Below are 19,891 nucleotides of genomic sequence, written 5' to 3' on the forward strand. Positions count from 1 at the left end.
AAAATTAATGTACTCTGTAAATTCTAAGGAGAAAATGTGCAAAGCAGTACTTTACAGACATTTTTAGCTCAAATTTCTCTGTTTGAATTCATAAAGCTCCCTTCTGGTTTCCAATCTGTCACAAGAAAAAGTACCTAATTGACTGCAATTTCAGAATTGGTGGAAAACAGAAACAATCTGAAGGCCAATAATAGAGTTGAAATGCCTTTCTTCTTTACCCAAACCTAGGTTTTTATCCAAAGATACAGGCTTTGAGAAATGCATTATTTATTTAGCCCTGAGAAGAACGAAGCCAGGCTCTGTTCAGGAGTTTTCCTGCTTTCTGTTATCAAAATGACATTCTTCCCTATGACCACACTTCCCACATAATAGCTTTGCTATATCTATTTTAAATGTTTAGACCTTTTTCTTAGAGGGCAAAAGAGGAGTCTGTAGAGCATTCTGAGCCTTTCAATATGGAAACTGCCCAAATAAGGTGTCAATTCAGCACAGCTATTTGGGAAAAAGAGATCTTGAACAAACATTGATATTTCTGCAGTTCAGTCTCCTTTGGAAGACCAGAAAGTTCCTGCATTAACAGGAGTGAAAGAGTAAAGGCTGCACAACTCCAGCATACTCCAGGGGCCCCACGATTATCTACATTTTGTCTGGTCATAAAAACGAAACAGCAGCTGAGCTAAAAAGAGAACAAAGATGGATGTGAGGCAAAGTTTAGAATCTCAAAATGCTAACAAGCACAGTCTTTGATGTTGACAAATATTTTTCCAGAAAAAGAAATACCTAAAAACAGCTGAATTTCTATACTCTAATCTCTAAGGCAAAAAAAAAAAAAAAAAAGGAGTATGGAAACACAGAATATCTTAAATATCAGTATATATGGGTAGAGTTCATTGAAAAATATATGAGAAAAGTTTTTTAATAGCCCAAACCTAGAATCATAAGATTCACAGCTAAAGGGGCTAGAAAAATATTTTACAGATAGGAGTGAAGTTGCTCACTCATGTCCAACTCTTTGTGACACCATCGTGGACTGTAGCCTGCCAGGCTCCTCTGTCCACAGAATTTTCCAAGCAAGGATACTGGAGTGGGTTGCCATTACCTTCTCCAGGGGATCTTCCTGACCCAGGGATTGAACCCAGGTCTCCTGCACTGCAGGCAGACTCTTTACCATATGGGCCAGATATTTTACAAATAAGGAGGTAGTTAATAGGTATTTAACTTAGACATTTCTTATGATGCTCACAAGAGTGTTGTTCACAAATAAATTTCTTTCAATAGTAGGTGCTAGCTTAAAATTCCCTGGAGACCAAAGGATTTTCAACCAAATATAAACCTTGGCCACCATCCACAAGACTTGCTGGCCATCCTGTGAAATCCAAATCTGGGTTAAATGCACTCACCAATTCCTTCACAAGAAATGCCAGTACAAGCAGTTGAAGTGTCTGCTATTGGCATTTCAAATTAGTGGAGAAAATAGCTGCCTATTAAATAAATGGTACTAGAACAATTGGCTAAATTTTGGGAGAAAAGTTAAACCTCTTCTTCATAACAGTTATAAAAAACAAAATACAGATCAATAAAAGAGCCATCTTAAATTAAGAATTCTAAATAAATATAGACCATTCTGTTGATACTTAGTACTATATTTTAGTTGATATTTGCATGATGAGAAGGCAACATCCATGAAAATATCTGAGGAAAGGATATCACTACAGAAGGAACCACTAGTGCAAAGGCACTGATAAGGGCTTAGGATGCTCAGTGTCAAGGAAATCCAATGTGTTAATAGTGAAGGGATCGAGGAAGAAACTAGAAGATGAGATCCCAGAGACAGAAAAGAACAAGTTCGTGAGAGGCCTTCTAGGCCATGTCAAGGAAACTGACTTTCCTTCTAAGCATAATGCAAGCTTTAGAGTGCTCCTGGGAAGGGTGACCTAATCGGACTTATACTTTGGAAAGTCAAGAAGACTAAAGGAGGGATGAAAAGTAGAGTTAGGGACTGTAGAAGTATTACAAAGAGAGACTGTGGGGACTTTCACTAATAGAGAACAAAATTAAGGAAGCAATCCAGGATGAATCCTAGGCTGCAGCCTAGTATAGATGGTGTCCCACTTACTCGTGGTAGGGTTGGCGGGAAGGAAACTTTGGAGAAGAAGAGTTAGCAGTTCTACTCTGGGCATGTTGCATCCCAGTTGCATATTAGACATCCCTGTAATAGTGCCCAGTAACCAGTTCAGTATCGGAGTGAGGATCCCAGGGAAGCGATTAGGGCTAGAAACAAAGTAGAGGATTCATCAACATATGGATATTATCTGAAATACGGATCACAGAAAACTAAGATCATGGCATCTGGTCCCATCACTTCATGGCAAATAGATGGGGAAACAGTGACATACTTTATTTGGGGGGAGGGGCTCCAAAATAACTGCAGATGGTGCCTGCACCCATGAAATTAAAAGATATTTACTCCTTGGAAGACAAGTTATTACCACCTCAATTCAGTTCAGTTGCTCAATCATGTCAAGCTGTTTGCAACCCCATGAATCACAGCACGCCAGGTCTCCCTGTCCATCACCAACTACTGGAGTTTACTCAAACTCATGTCCATCAAGTTGGTGATGTCATCCAGCCATCTCATCCTCTGTCATCCCCTTCTCCTCCTGCCCCCAATCCCTCCCAGCATCAGAGTCTTTTCCACTGAGTCAACTCTTCACATGAGGTGGCCAAAGTATTGGAGTTTCAGCTTCAGCATCAATCTTTCCAATGAACACCCAAGACTGATCTCCTTTTAAATGGACTGGTTGGATCTCCTTGCAGTCCAAGGGACTCTCAAGAGTCTTCTCCAACACCACTGTTCAAAAGCATCAATTCTTCGGCACTCAGCTTTCTTCACAGTCCAACTCTCACATCCATACATGACCACTGGAAACACCATAGCCTTGACTAGACAGATCTTTGTTGACAAAGTAATGTCTCTGCTTTTCAATATGCTGTCTAGATTGGTCATAACCTTCCTTACCAGGATTGTAAGTGTCTTTTAATTTCATGGCTGCAGTCATCATCTGCAGTGCCCAAAAAAATAAAGTCAGACACTGTTTCCACTGTTTCCCCATCTAGTTCCCATGAAGTGATGGGACAAGATGCCATGATCTTAGTTTTCTGAATGTTGAGCTTTAAGCCAACTTTTTCACTCTCCTCTTTCACTTTCATCAAGAGGCTTTTTAGCTCCTCTTCATTTTCTTTTATTTTTTTTTTCCCTCTTCACTTTCTGCCATAAGGGTGGTGTCATCTACATATCTGAGGTTAATGATATTTCTCCTGGCAATCTTGATTCCAGCTTGTGTTTCTTCCAGCCCAGCGTTTCTCATGATGTACTCTGCATATAAGTTAAATAAGCAGGGTGACAATATACAGCCTTGACATACTCCTTTTCCTATTTGGAACCAGTCTGTTGTTCCATGTCCAGTTCTAACTGTTGCTTCCTGACCTGCATATAGGTTTCTCAAGAGGCAGGTCAGGTGGTCCGGTATTCCCATCTCTTTCAGAATTTTCCACAGTTTATTTGATCCACACAGTCCAGGCTTTGGCATAGTCAATTAAGCAGAAATAGATGTTTTTTTGGAACTCTTGCTTTTTCAATGATCCAGCGGATATTGGCAATTTGATCTCTGGTTCCTCTGCCTTTTCTAAAACCAGCTTCAACATCTGGAAGTTCACAGTTCACATATTGCTGAAGCCTGGCTTGGAGAATTTTGAGCATTACTTTACTAGCGTGTGAGATGAGTGCAATTGTGTGGTCAGTTCAGTTCAGTTCAGTAGCTCAGTCATTTCCAACTCTTTGTGACCCCATGAATTGCAGCACGTCAGGCCTCCCTATCCATCACCAACTCCCAGAGTTCGCCCAAACTCACATCCATTGAGTTGGTGATGCCATCCAGCCATCTCATCCTCTGTTGTTCCATTTTCCTCCTGCCCCCAATCCCTCCCAACATCAGAGCCTTTTCCAATAAGTCAACTCTTTGCATGAGTTGGCCAAAGTATTGAAGTTTCAGCTTTAGCATCAGTCCTTCCAAAGAACACCCAGGACTGATCCCCTTTAGAATGGACTGGTTGGATCTCCTTGTGGTAGTTTGAGGATTCTTTGGCATTGCCTTTCTTTGGGATTGGAATGAAAACGGACCTTTTCCAGTCCTGTGGCCACTGCTGAGTTTTCCAAATTTGCTGGCATATTGAGTGCAGCACTTTCACAGCAGCATCTTTCAGGATTTGAAATAGCTCAACTGGAATTCCATCACCTCCATTAGCTTTGTTCATAGTGATGCTTTCTAAGGCCCACTTGACTTCACATTCCAGGATGTCTGGCTCTAGGTGAGTGAGCACACCTTCGTGATTATCTGGGTCATGAAGATCTTTTTTCGTACAGTTCTTCTGTGTATTCTTGACACCTCTTTTTAATATCTTCTGCTTCTGTTAGGTCCATATCATTTCTGTCCTTTATTGAGCCCATCTTTGCATGAAATGTTCCCTTGGTATCTCTAATTTTCTTGAAGAGATCTCTAGTCTTTCCCATTCTATTGTTTCCCTCTATTTCTTTGCATTGATCCCTAAGGAAGTGCCAGGGTCCAGCCCCGGCTGATCCAGGGTATTCGAAGTGGGGACGGCGTTGGCGACTTTTATTTAAATATTTTATCAAAGATATAAAGAGTAATAGGATGAGGATAGCTCAGTAGGAAAATTCAGTGGAGAAAAGAGGCTGAGTAGCTTGGTTTACACGGGAGACCAATAAAACTTCAAGACAAGAAGCTTGCACCACTTACGTAGGCCACAGGCGTCCTTCCATTCTCCTGAAGGAGAGGAGACACTGAGGCCTCCCCAGTCGGATCTTAGAAGCCCAGGCATAATTAGTAAGCATGGTGGGTTCCGCGCTCCAGATGGAGACTCAGCCAGAGTGGGAGAGAGAGCAACATGGGGAGACCAGTATTTCGAGAAACTGATCCCAATTCTTTATTTTCCATGGTCTACTTTTATACACTGAGATGTTATGCAAAAGTCACGTGGGGTCAGCAGTCCTGACTTTTATCAAAGTCAGGTGCTTCATACAAATGTATACAGAGGTCTTAGGGGTGTTACATCATCTTCTGGCCAGGGGGGCCTGCTGACAATTTATGACCCTCTCCTTGTGACAGCGGTCAACCAGGACACTTATTTCTCCAGGGGTGATTATTCTTAAAACAGACGCCACCCAAATAAAGTTACATTCCTATAGGGTGAGTGTATAGTGGGTTTTAGTTAAGGAAGGAATTTACTTAGCCTAAGGTCTAACGTGATTAATATCAAAGGTTAATACTTATTTCTTCTATATATTCATTAATGTGTGTAAGGGCAGGGGATGTGGAGACTTAGCAACAAACATTGGCTCAACAAATGAAAAACCCTTCCCCAATACAATTTCTAATCAGCCCACTATACTTATAGTTTTCTAACTTTTCTAAGGAACCTGTTTTTAGAAGGTTTAAAGCATCTCGTGCCTCTCACGGTTGGGAGGCTGTGAGTAATCACATGTGGCCGGACGAGCCTGTCAGGCAGGCCAGAGAACCTTCAGAGGAGTTTGTAGGTTAAAACACTCTTGTCACGCCCAGGAGTTTTTATTAACTGGAGCTCTAAGTTAACTCCTTCTCTGAAAGAGGTGGTGGGGGACAGCCCCCCATAAAGTCAGAGGTGTAGGGGAGAGCACAAAGTAGTAAAGTAGGCAAGCTCTGGTTATGGGGGTAGATGCTCGAGGATTTCCAGGGGGACTCCTGAGGCTCGATCCCGCCTTTGCGTATGTCGAGCCTCCTTCCTCATGACCTTTGCCACGGGCGGAGTACCTCACTCTGGCCCCCAAAAAGGAAGGCTATCTTATCTCTCCTTGCTATTCTTTGGAACTCTGCATTCAGATGCTTATATCTTTCCTTTCTCCTTTGCTTTTCACTTCTCTTCTTTTCATAGCTATTTGTAAGGCCTCCTCAGACAACCATTTTTGCTTTTTTGCATTTCTTTTCCATAAGGATGGTCTTGATCCCTGTCTCCTGTACAATACCACGAACATCCATCCATAGTTCATCAGGCACTCTATCAGATCTAGTCCCTTAAATCTATCTCTCACTTCCACTGTATAATCATAAAGGATTTGATTTAGGTCATACCTGAATAGTCTAGTGGTTTTCCCCACTTCCTTCAAGTCTGAATTTGGCAATAAGGAATTCATGATCTGAGCCACAGTCAGCTCCTGGTCTTGTTTTTGCTGACTGTATAGAACTTCTCCATCTTTGGCTGTGAAGAATATAATCAATCTGATTTCGGTGTTGACCATCTGATGATGTCCATGTGTAGAGCCTTCTCTTGTGTTGTTGAAAGAGGGTGTTTGCTATGACCAGTGTGTTCTCTTGGCAAAACTCTATTAGCCTTTTCCCTGCTTCATTCTATTTACCAAGGCCAAATTTGCCTGTTACTCCAGATGTTTCTTGACTTTCTACTTTTGCATTCCAGTCCCCTATAGTGAAAAGGACATCTTTTTTGGGTGTTAGTTCTAAAAGGTCTTGTAGGTCTTCATAGAACCATTCAACTTCAGCTTCTTCAGTGTTACTGGTTGGGGCATAGGCTTGGATTACTGTGATATTGAATGGTTTCCCTTGGAAATGAACAGAGATCATTCTGTTGTTTTTGAGATTGCATCCAAGGACTGCATTTCAGACTCTTTTGTTGACCATGATGGCTACTCCATTTCTTACAGCATATAAAAAAGGAGAGATGTTATTTTGCCAACAAAGGTCTGTCTAGTCAGAGCTATGGTTTTTCCAATAGTCATGCATGGATGTGAGAATTGGTCTGTAAAGAAAGCTGAGCGTTGAAGAATTGACGCTTTTGAACTGTGGTGTTGGAGAAGACACTTGCAAGGAGCTCCAATCAGTCCATCCTAAAGGAAATCAGTCCTGACTATTCATTGGAAGGACTAATGCTGAAGCTAAAACTCCAATACTTTGGCCACCTACTGGGAAGAACTGACTCATTTGAAAGATCCTGATATTGGGAAAGATTGAAGGTGGTGGAGAAGGGGCCGACAGAGGATGAGATGTTTGAATAGCATCAACATCTCAATGGACAAGTTTGAGTAAACTCCACGAGTTGGTGATCTACAGGGAGGCCGGGTGTGCTGTAGTCCATGGGGTTGCAAAGAGTCAGACATGACTGAGTGACTGAACTGAACTGAAGCTATGGAACCAGGTCAGATCAGGTTAAAAGAGAATACAGATAAAAGAACAGGACCAAAGACTGAGCTCTGGAGGATGCTTACTTTCAGGGATCTTGTAGAGGAGAGAAGAGGAGAGGGGCCAGCAACAGAGATAGGGGCCCCCAAAGTGGGGGGAATCAGGCTTACCATGTGCCTGAAGTTTAAAGAAGAAACTTTTTCAAGGAGGGAATCATCAACCATGTCAACTGCTCTTAAGAAGCCAATTGGGACAAAGAGAGAGAACTGACAATTGACTGACATGATGTCAATCCCTGGAGACTTCGATTCATGTTATAAGGTCTGCTTCACTGGAGTGGTTTGGATAAATGCCCCATTTCAATGAGTTAAGAAGGAGAATGAGACCAAGATAGCAAATATAGGAAACTCTTTATAATAATTTGTTAGGAAACACAGATGTAAATGGGCCAGTAGCTGGATGGGGACAACAGCCCACAGTATATTTGGTAATACATGATGATAAGGCATTTCATATGCTGCTGCAAATAAGTTTTAATAATCTGATAATTAACATTTGTTCAGCATTTATATCAGGGACTGTTTCACATACTTTCTTCTGTTGCACTTTTTGGTTGTTAACTTTTTACTGTAAGATAATTGTTTTACAATCTTGTGCTGGTCTCTGCCATAGCCATATATCAACATGAATCAGCCACAGGTATACATATGCCCCTTCCCCCTTGAGCCTCCCTCCCATCTTCCACTGCATCCTCTCTAGGCTATCACGGAGCCCTGGGTTGAGCTCCCTGTGTCACACAGCAAATTTCCACTGGCTATCTATTTCACATATGGTAACATACATGTTTTCATGCTACTCTCTCAATTTGTTTCACCCTCTCCCTCCCTCAAAGGAAATGGCAACCCACTCTAGTGTTCTTGCCTGGAGAATCCCAGGGACAGGGGACCCTGGTGGGCTGCCGTCTGTATGTCACACAGAGTCGGACACGACTGCAGTGACTGAGCAGCAGCAGCAGCAGACCCTCCCACTTTGGGTCCACAGGTCTGCTCTCTACGTCTGTATCTCCACACTCTGAGAAAACCATAACTGAAAGGGAAGCAACGTACCCCAGTGTTCACTGCAGCACTTGCTAAAATAGCTAGGACATGGAAGCAGCCTAGGTGTCTGTCAGCAGATGAATGGATACAGAAGTTGTGGTACATATATACAATGGAATGTTCAGTTCAATTCAGTTGCTCAGTGGTGTCCGACTCTTTGCGACCCCATGAATCTCAGCATGCCAGGCTTCCTTGCCCATCACCAACTCCCGGAGTTCACCCAGACTCACATCCATCGAGTCAGTGAGGCCATCCAGCCATCTCATCCTCTGCCGTCCCCTTCTCCTCCTGCCCCCAATCCCTCCCAGCATCAGAGTCTTTTCCAATGAGTCAACTCTTCGCATGAGGTGGCCAAAGTACTGGAGTTTCAGCTTTAGCATCATTCCTTCCAAAGAAATCCCAGGGCTGATCTCCTTCAGAACGGACTGGTTGGATCTCCTTGCAGTCCAAGGGACTCTCAAGAGTCTTCTCCAACACCACAGTTCAAAAGCATCAATTCTTCGGTGCTCAGCTTTCTTCACAGTCCAACTCTCACATCCATACATGACCACTGGAAAAACCATAGCCTTGACTAGACGGACCTTTGTTGGCAAAGTAATGTCTCTGCTTTTCAATATGCTATCTAGGTTGGTCATAACTTTCCTTGCAAGGAGTAAGTGTCTTTTAATTTCATGGCTGCAGTCACCATCTGCAACGGAATGTTGCTCAGCCTTAAAAAAGAATGCATTTAAGTCAATCCTAAGGAGGTGGATGAACTGAGAGTCTATTGTAGAGAATGAAGTAAGTCAGAAAGAGAAAGGCAAATACTGAACACACATGCACGAAATCTAGCAAGATGGTACTGGTGAACCTATTTGCAGGGAGGCAATGGAGAGGAACTGCTCTTTTAATTATCAAAATATCAAAGTTTTAGAAATAAAGTTACTAAAGGACAAAGACACAGTTAGTCACTTGCAAAGCTATGATTTGAAAATTGGCAATACTGCTACTGAAGTAGATGCACAAAAGAAAGCAAATAATTATTAAAAAAAAAAAAAAAAAAAAAAGTAGTCCGTGAGAAGGAGAGAGAGAGCTCCAGAGGGATGGGTCTCAGAAACAAAAGCAGATGGTATGCAGACTATACAAGTAGTTAAAATTTGTGGTAAGAACTGACCTTTCTCCTCTGATTGCATCTTTTATTCATATTATTGAAAGCTAATAACTTTAAAATATTACTAAGATATTCCCTGTCCATATACAGAGACAGATAAGTTACCAGGTAAGTGGTTTGTGGAAATCGCTCAGAACAGAGCCTGGGACATAGTAGGGGTCATGAAGAGATTCTATTAAGATTTCATTAAGCTCAACGCTGCTCCTGAACACTCTTGAGAAGAAGGTAGAGTGGGGACTTACAAGGGAAAGTGGTCAATTCTACTGTGGGAGAAGCAAAAGCAGAAAAGTCTTTAAGACAAAGATGCTTGAGCTCATACTTGAGATAACTTATGAAAACTAAGTAGGTGTATTTAAGGCAAATGGATGGAGTGGAGAACAGCCAAGAGCTTTGCAGAGACAGGGAAAGCCTGTGCACCAGGGGCTCCAGAAAGAGCACACCAGCTGTTAAACCACATGAGCCACAGATAACTCTTCATGGCTGAAACATAGGTTTCAAAGAAAGTCAATGCAAGAAAGAATGTTGGCGAGTCAGGAGGACCCAGGGACAAAGGCGCTTGTATACCACACAAAGAGCCTCCGAAGCAGGTCTGCAATTCAGAAAGATGACTTTTGCTATAAAATGGGGGAGGATGCAAAATTCAAGCCAGGAAGACAAATTATTAACAGCACAGGAAGAAGAGGATCTGAAGCGATGAGGTAATCGTAATAGAAGATAAAAGTGGAGGCCAACTAAACAGAAAATTACAGAGTACACAGTATTTAACAGAAGAGAATGATGGACACTAAAGTAAAGCACAAAAAAAGAAAAAACTAAAAGCATCTCAGAAATGAGTAAACACAAACTCCCTCAAAAAGGGCCTCTGCCAAAAACATAAAACAAAAGTATATGGAGTATAAGTGAGGAGCAGAGGGCAGGCAGAGAGGAGGGGAAGGTGAAGAGGCAACAGTATCAACAGGAGGAGGAGGAAGGGAGAGGAAGCAGGTGGAGGAAAGGAAGAAGGAGGAAGGGAGGTGGGAAGAGGAAGAGAAGAGGATGAAAGAGAAGACAAGAAGAAAAGAGTCTGGTCAACTGCAACCAACATTAGAGAAATGTAGTAAGGAGGGAGCACCTACTTCTTACCCTTCGGTCACAGAAGCAAACCACTTGGAAGGACCTTAGCTGGCCCTGTGGATTATCTAAAGTTACTCCAAGGAACAGTTGTATAGGTGCTAAAGAAGGAAAAAGCCACAGCCTTTATGAAATACGAAACGCAACTGTTGCAGATAGAACTCATAGGCAAGCAGGGAACTCTGTTGAACCGCCCAGAGGAAAGCCCAGATGGGAACTGCCAACAGGTGAGACAAGTCCCAGGGCTCTGGAGCTCCGTTGCCTCTCCAGAGGACTCCAAGCCAGTTCACAGACAATGAACCACATCCGCAAGTCCAGGCTGTGTGTACTAGTTACTTTCACTGTATGGAGGAAAGCAAAGAAAGGAGCCAGAGGAACAGTCATGCTCCGGGGACCTTACTGGTTGGCCAGGGGTCGCAGCCTTCCAAGCAACTTGGATCAGAAGGACAAGGATGGACAGTGGCATTGGTAGAACTGAAGAGGGAGAACGTGTCTGAAAGAGATGTGGATTCAAACTCTACAGGAGGTGATGACTGCATGGGTCTGTTGGATGTGGAAGGGAGAGAAACCAAAGTTGATACACTTATTTCTACTAAAATGAGAGCAGATCTGAAGGTGGGGGACTATGAAGTTAAGCTGGGAACACTGAGTCTGAGAGGTGGATGAGGGATCAGTCATATTCATGGATCAGCAGGTCAGGAGGAAGATCTGGGCTGGGAAAGTGGTTTCCCAGGATGTAAGTGGTGTTAAACCATGTAGAGGGCATGCAGACCCAGCCACAGAGCCCAGCAAAGGGCACCAGGAGACATTGGTCCAAGAAGCAGAATGAGCACTGGCCAGGGCTGAACACCAAGGGAACTAAGTCACCAGTAATGTCAGGGTCAAAGCTGGTTTAGTATTCTAGCTTTAATTTAGTCAATGAGCGAAAATTATTCTAATACACTGCTGTTCATGTAACACAGCTGTTACAAAGCAGGCATAATGAGCATGCCTAACAAGAACACAGACACATCTTGCTGCAACAATGGCATGACCTTCATGGGAGAGCAGCTTTTAGAGACAAATCCTCTCCCTGAACTCTCCCTTCTCTAGCAATTTTCTCTCCTGAACAATTTTGAATCTTTAAGAGGAGCAGCTTCTAATTAACCTAGTAATACGTCCTAATCACTGTGTGTACCCTAGTCAAGACTTTGAAAAATCTCTAGATAGCACAGTCATGAGACTGCAAAATTTGGGGGTTAAATACATGATTTTTATTAAAAAATTGACACCTTCCTTCTCGAAACTTAAAGTATAAAAATAAAAAAGATCCTTCTCATATGTTCTCCTCCAACACCCAGTGTCATTGCTTCTGAAGGAAGTAGCAGAAGAAAGATTAAGGATCCATGGGAAAAGCTAATTAAAGAGGTAACCACTGACCAACTGCTCTTGCAAAATCAACCCTGTACCTTTAACTACAAAGAGATGCACCATATTTCTTCCTATTTTTAATAACCTGAAAAGCCTCATTCAGCTGCTGAAGACCCTAACGCATGTGCTCTCATCCTAAACTTAAGGTAAATTTATAAGAAAATGGACTTTTTTTACTCCAGTTGACACGATATTCAGACCGTTTATATTTGTTTCCACAGTTTCAAATGAAGCTCAAAATACTCTTCTCTACCTTATAAACAGTTTTCAAGATGATAATTTCTGACACAGATTTTGTGACTTCTGAGAAATACTGTGCTCCCTAGAACATAGTGCTCCAGCTCTTCCCCAGACCCCCTTCCCGATCATCCCTGAGGGATCTGACCCACTGCGCCTGTGAGGCAGCACACTCGAGTCCACCCCCAGGGCTCCTTGTGTGCACACGGTGAGAAGGGCCCCGGGCTTCATTTGTCTCGCTGTTCCTTCCCTTCTTTCACGCACACGTGGGGCACAGCTCAGAGATCAAAGGGCTTCTGAAAGCCTTCAGGTTGAGGAATCTCTTTTTCTATGAGGAAAGAGCTCTCTGACATCATCCAAGTCACTGGGCCTTCAATTACTACTTTTCTTCAGCATCCATCTCTACCCCAGGCACACACACGGAGCCAAGAGCTTGCTGAGGAAACCAGACACGAAGGGAAGCCAAACAAAAATACTGCAAATATCTTTGGTTCCTCTTGGTGATTTTATTCTTAAATAATAAGTCTCACGTTAAATCAAAACCAGAGACTGCTTTTAAAAGGCAGCAAGAAATTATAGTCGGACACAACTGAGCAACTTCACTTTCCCTTTTCACTTTCATGCATTGGAGAAGGAAATGGCAACCCACTCCAGTGTTCTTGCCTGGAGAATCCCAGGGATGGGGGAGCCTGGTGGGCTGCCATCAGTGGGGTCGCACAGAGTTGGACACGACTGAAGCAACGCAGCAGCAGCAGCACAGAGTAAATACCATTTTGCAACTTAGCAGCATAAACAACATAATACATACAAATAAGTCAAAAAAATTCTGCAATATAAATCCTATTACTGGCAGAAGAGACAGGTACAATCTTAAAAGCATCCTTGAGAACACAGCATAGCCGAATCTGACAGCCTGCATACAACATCTACATGCTGTGAAACTGTACATTCAGCTTCTCAGGAATTATGGATAAACTCTAAATTTAAAGACCATTTCTCTGCTGATTTGAGCCTCAAAGGGGGAGGGGACACTTTGAATTGAACGGACAAGGTACCCACCCTTGAATGAATGTTATTCACCCTTTCTTTTTCTCTTAGGAAGAAGAGTGTCAGGCAGTACAGCAAGTGTAGCGTGGCCATCAAGATGACTGTGAGATGCTGGAGGAATAGAAGAGGAAAATCTCTTCATTTTTCTAAACAGCCTTTCCTGTGTGTCTAGCAGGGGAGTTCTGAAAACCAGAGTGGGCCAGTGGAGTCAGTCTGCATAGAAGCCAGTTTCTAGCCTCTAGATCTGCACACTCTGATTCTGGCATTTCAACTCCCTCTAAGGCAGCATGTCCACCTCCAGTCAGAAGCCATCCTTTAACTCCCATGAGTCTCTTCTCCCTACCCCCACCTTGCCTCTCACATCCCAATAAAACACACAGAGGACACACTAGATGCTTAGAAGTACATACGCCAGCTGACCCAGCCACTCCACAAGACAGACATGACTGCAGTGGGACCAACTTGGGGGACTCCAGTTCCCTGGTTTTAATGGAATCCAAGCCTTGAAAAGACCCTGATGTTGGGAAAGATTGAGGGCATGAGAAGAAGGGGACGACAGAGGATGAGATGGTTGGATGGCATCACTGACTCCATGGACAAGAGTTTAGGTAAACACCGGGGGGTGGTGATGGACAGGGAGGCCTGGTATGCTGCAGTTCATGGGGTCGCAAAGAGTCGGACACAACTGAGTGACTGAACTGAACTGGACTAAAGCCTTGAAAAAGAGTAGAGGAGAATGTGGTGGAATCCACTCACACTAAAAATGAGACTTGTACCTGTGATTACACATTCATATTTGTGCCCACAAGTATAAACACATACAGATATATATAAACAAATAGAAGTAAGCACAATTATCACTCATCACTCCCTTTACCTAGAGGACTAGGTGATGTAGCCAGCCTGGAGTACCATTCAGGACGTGTTTTACTTTTTGGTGATGTCTTTTTCCCATCTACATGACTCTTGATGCTCATCTTAGTCAGACTTCATCTCTATAGAAATGCTGAGGGAGAAATAACATTTTATAATATACTGTTATTTACACCATATTAAAATCATGAAATTGCAGCCCCCCCCATTTGTAATTTATAACTAACCCAAGAAGCGTCCCGAACATTAAAGGACCAAGGGCTAAAAGCATTTCAGAATGCCCAGCCACTGGTGTCACTTACTATCTGTTAGCAGGCTTTGCTAATTCAACCAAGATGAATTTTACACATGGTTATTAGCGACTTGAAGAATTCCACTAAACAGTAAGCTATTGTGCTCTGCTTATTTAAGTCAAATCTTCTAAATGTTAGGTTTTTTACTAACAGAAAATGATCTCACTGATCCCTCAACAGTTGATTATCCAAAGTGCTAAAGGCAGCTAGTCAGAACAAGGCTCATTTTACTTTGGTCTTCATCCCATCAGAGCTTGGAAAAATGACTGAGATTTTAAAGCACAAACTTCCCAGGCAGTAAGCATTAAAAGAGAGTAGACTGAAGATCTGTCTTCCCAGTTCTACTTATTCTCAATAAGTAGAGCTGGAGAAACTTCTCTCTGGAATGTTTCCTAGAGCAGCCTCTAGGATCTAAATAAAGCCTGATGATCTGCGGTGGAGCTGATATAATAATAATAAAGTACACAATGAATGTAACGAACTTAGAATCATCTCAAAGCCTAGTCCTCACCCCAAGTCTTAAATCATCCCAAAGCCAGGCCCCTAGCCCCAGTCGGTGAAAAAATTGTCTTCCATGAAACCAGTCCCTGGTGCCAAAAAGTTTGGGGACCGCTGTCCTAGAGCACTGTCTAATTACAGGGAAACACTAGAGTCACCTTCCACCGCTGGCCTAGAGCACTGTCTGCTTATAGGAATATACCAGTGTCTCCTTCCACCGCTTCTAGAGCACTGTCCATTTACAGGGAAATACTAGTGTCTCCTTCCACAGCTGGGCCTTATGCTGAGTGCCATGCTCAATGCAGGGTGTTACTGTAAGCCTCCTGCCAGGTATTCTCAGAGAGGGATTATACCACTTAACACACACCAGAGCCTCAACTGTACATACCACCCTCACACACACCCCGACACACACCCAGCCACAGACAACCTAAAGGCATAGAAACTATCCAAAAAGCTTGCTTTTCATCACACTTTGGGCTGCCAGTTTATTTAGCTTTTGCTCCATAAAATTTCAAAAACCATTCAGTTTGGCTACCTCTCCACAAAATGGGAAGAAAACTGCTTAACCTAAGACTTTTAATCCCCATATTCCTTCTCTATAAAAGAGTGAGAACTCAGTCCTTTTTGGTTTTACCATATTGCTAAATTACCCATTATAAAAGCTGGTTCTTCTTTTAGAAAAGGATGGCTAAAGAATCGATTTTTAAAGGAAATAAAATCAAGCAATTGGGGAGAATTTCCCTAGTAAGTTTTGGGTGTTTTCGAGGAAAATTCACAGCAAGCGGGCAGAAGAGCTTGAATTGCTGAAAATGCAGGATTAATCCCTGTCCCTCCACTCCCCTACTCCTCCTTTCCCCCTCCAGAAAGCATGGGGTTTCCCTCTGGCTGCCAAGCAGGAACTCTGTTACCTCTGACATTATCAAACTCTGATTTTCATACAGCTTAGATTTTAAGAACAACTGTGTCCCTTGAAACATATTAGCCACCAAGAGGTGAATGTGATTGGTTCAACCTTAATGAGGAGGAGGGTGTCTGTGTTTGGAGGGTGGGGGCGGTTCTTTAACCTCCTGCATAAAGAACCACAGCTTTCCTGAATCAGAAATAAAGTAAAAAAGGAAATCTGTGGATACTCTGGTTACCTGGCAACCCAAACCCATGGGTGGCCTTGCCTGCATGCTAAAGCCCTGCAGCATGAAAGATGCAGTCAGAAGGGATTCCCTTTATGTGCAGCTTCTGGTCCATTCATTCAGCCTCAATTATTTGGTTTCCAAGTCAGTAACCCAGATTTCTTCAGGCTATAATACCTGTCTCTGCCAGAAAGGAAGCTTCCACTAGGGAATTCACCATAACACCTTTTAAAATGAATGAATGTTTTGCAAACCCCTCTGGGAAAATGGTATCGAAAGGGAAAATCAGGAGGGGATGGGGGTAATACCGCATAGCTGCCCCGCAGTTCCTTCCCATGGCTCGAGGAAACCTGCAGCGTCATGCCTATTTCATCCCAACCTCACTGCCTGAGGCTCACACTCGGGAAACTGGTTATCACACTGCGATGTATCTATAAATAATCAGCCCAAACAGCCACCTGCCTAGAATAACAGTAAAACAGAAAGAGCTGCAGCCTTCCACACCTTTGCTTCAGCTTCAGAGGTTCCAGTTCCACCCCTACTCCAGGCTAAGCCTCTGTTCATCATTTTTTGTTCCATCTATTACCTAAACTAGAAATAATATTCTAGTGTTGTTTCTGTTGCTGCTGCTTTGAGTTTGTGAGTTAAATAAACGATCTGGAGACTACTTGAGAACCACGTGCTGAATTCTAAACTAGAAAACAATATTAATAAACATTTCACTCTTGACAGAAGAAAAAGGCTGTGTTATCTCCCTAGGTTTTTAGACTAAATATCAATGGTTCTTACAGTGATTTTGTTCATCCCCACCCAACCAATCAAAACAAATTTATCCACTCAATGTCTTTTAAAAATCTAGTTTTCCCAGAGCCTGGTCCATTGTTCTTCATTTACATGTCTCCGTTCAGTTCAGTCGCTCAAGTCGTGTCCGACTCTTTGCCACCCCATGAATCGCAGCACGCCAGGCCTCCCTGTCCATCGCCAACTCCCAGAGTTCACTCAGACTCACGTCCATCGAGTCAGTGATGCCATCCAGCCATCTCATCCTCTGTCGTCCCCTTCTCCTCCTGCCCGCAATCCATGTCTACCAGTGACTTAAAAATTTCAGTGAAAATCAAGTCTTAATGTTTTTTCAATTTATCAGCATTTTTGTCAAAAATTTCTATGAAGGATGGGGAATTTATAGGTCTTACAATATAGAAAGAAAAGTTAATCCCCTGTAAATTTTATTCATTTAACAAAAGAAGATTGAGGAGCTAACATATATGACACTCTGCTGAAGTGTGTGTGTGTGTCTGAGGCAGGAAGACAAACAGAACACAGTCTATTCTTAGAGAACTTAAGTTCTAAAAGGAAAGACATTATATGTGTGTATACATTTTACTGTTACACAAGAAAAGTGCTGAAGACAAAAGAAACAAACAAATGTACTCTGACAACCATGTGAGATAGTTACTAGTATTTTCCTCTGGGGTGATAGAAAAAGCCAAGAAGGCTTTAGGGAAACAACAGCTTTGGATGACGCGGACGGATGGGTAGAATTTCAGTAGGGATGGAAAGGGCAATCAAGCTGGAGTAAATGGAGTGACCATAGGCACAGCAGACAAGAAAGTTCAGGCAACGCCCAGAAACTGGTCTAGGGTCCAGTACAGACAATGCACAGGATACAGAGCTGTCCATTTCAAATAGGGAATATCAATTAACATACAATGATGCCTTCCACAATTCATTCCCTCATTAATTCAGCAAACCCACTCGACTTGGCAGGGGCTTAAAAATATTTTTTTATAAACCTTAAACCTAAAATTCTGCTATAAATTTTGATAAGGCCCTTCCCCAGAGTTGTTGATCAGAAATCATGTCTGCCTTGAGATAGTTGATGTTGCTCAAACATTCTGTGTTTAATATACCATTTATGAAGAAGTTTCATCATTCCAAGGGGGCAACAGAACAGTTTGTTGTTGAAGGAAACTGGTTCAAAGCAAAAAACTTTCACACCATTACAACCATCCTGACTACATGCAGTCACGCAAAAGTTATTTCTTGGGTTTCAGAAGAATGTCTTCAATAAGTCCAGGTGGGAGAAGGCGAGGGTGGGATGATTTGATTTGAGATGATTTGAGAGAATAGCAATGAAACATGTATATTACCATATGTGAAATAGATGGCCAGTCCAGGTTCGAGGCATGAAACAGCCGGTGCACTGGGACAAACCTGAGGGATGGGATGGGGAGGGAGGTGGGAGGGGGCTTCAGGATGGGGGACACATGTACACCCATGGCTGATTCACGTCAATGTACGGCAAAAACCATTACATTGTAAAGGAATTAGCCTCCAATTAAAATAAATTAATTAGAAAAAAAAAAGTCCAGGTAAACAGTAGCAACTGCAGCAGCAGTGAAACTGAGAAAATAGCTTTGAGAAGTGGCAAACATTTGAAAATTGGTAGGAAGCTTCATCACGATGCATCCTTACCTCTAATATTGAGATCATGTGATGTGGCCTGTATTACGAAAGTTAATCCAAGCTAAGGTACAGCTATAAAAGTCACTTCCATCCAAGCACCTTGACAGCAGTCTTGTCATTGGAGGTATTAGCCTTGATTTAGAGAGTTCTCACATTTATATTTTGGCTATACTATCTGAGCCACCAAATAAAGCAAGGACATTAGGTCAGCACAAGTCATTACAACATTATAATGGCTAAAACTGAGTTACCTAATATTTTTCTAAACCATCTTTGCAGGTCAAAGGTTATTAAAGACAGACAGATAAAAACCAACAGTTATTAACTGCTTGTTCTGTGCCACATTAATTATCACATCCAAGAGACAGAGGAATGCCAAAGGGAATATAATTAAATGTAATGCTTTCATTTAAGCTGTGATAAACATAAGTCTCTGGCTGAGACTAGCCCAACATCTCTTGACCTCTTTCCCCCAGCATTTTCCAGGACATTTAGGGGTTATCTAAATAACCCCTAAACATCTAGGATTGAGATACTAGGGCAGACTGAGGCTGAGGCAGAGTTGCAGAGATCCGAAACTGCTCCTCAAGAAGGAGGCTCAGGAAGGAGGGTCAGCAAAAATGATTACCACAATTAAACAGACGGGATTCAAAGCAAACCGATCCATGTGACATCGTGGATTCTTCCAGGGTGAGGACAATAAAGGACACAGCACCAGGATTCTCATGACTTCCTCTCTGCAAGAAGAAAGAGAGAGCTGAACCATGTACATATTACATAGCATTCAGCTTCAAAGGGCTCTACTCACTAGGGCACATTCTTCACATTCACATACATGGACACAAAGTTTTCATTCACATAAATGAATGAGCTTGATTTTCCTTGAAAAATCCATGTCAATGGAATTCCATGGGTTAGCACTACAAGAATAATGAGGGAGATCTCCTTATTTGTAGATACTGAAAAATAAGTCTGAGGATTTTTAATTATTATTAACTAATTTCTTGCTTTTATTGTTACCCACAAAAGATTTTTTTTGTCTTCAAATCAACACCAATATTTCAACTCCATTTTGATGACCTACATCAAAAGTCATAAAAACTATATATAATAATATCCCTGAAACCAAAGTATGTAATGCTACGATCATAACAAGGTATTTCCTGATTATTTGAACATTGTAAGTATTTAGCCTAATTAGAGAATCAGTTCAGTTGCTCAGTCATATCCGACTCTGAAACCCCATGGACTGCAGCACGCCAGGCTTCCTGCTCCATCACCAACTCCCAGACCTTGCTCAAACTCACATCCATCAAGTCAGCGATGCCATTAG

General features: G+C 42.3%; 1 long non-coding RNA gene across 13 annotated transcripts in view; it reads right to left on the reverse strand.

Annotated features, from left to right (window-relative positions):
* LOC147365488 (uncharacterized) overlaps positions 1-19,891 on the reverse strand; it is a 285,820-nt gene that overhangs the window by 260,701 nt on the left and 5,228 nt on the right. For 3 of the 13 annotated variants that reach the window (XR_015135594.1, XR_015135582.1, XR_015135584.1), the window contains exons 2-3: positions 19,187-19,295; positions 14,176-14,304 (exon numbers count right to left, since the gene is read on the reverse strand). This is a non-coding gene — a long non-coding RNA (uncharacterized LOC147365488). Of the gene's footprint in view, positions 1-7,687; positions 9,055-12,746; positions 13,410-14,175; positions 14,305-16,511; positions 17,187-18,242; positions 18,307-18,567; positions 18,734-19,186; positions 19,296-19,891 lie in introns of those variants that run through there. The other 10 variants (XR_015135592.1, XR_015135591.1, XR_015135586.1 and 7 more) reach the window with 8 other exon arrangements.

The sequence above is a fragment of the Bos grunniens genome, chromosome 10 (genome assembly GCF_055505025.1).
Source record: "Bos grunniens cultivar Pamir isolate PY7600 chromosome 10, Bosgru_T2T1.0, whole genome shotgun sequence".
Classification (NCBI taxonomy): domain Eukaryota; kingdom Metazoa; phylum Chordata; class Mammalia; order Artiodactyla; family Bovidae; genus Bos; species Bos grunniens.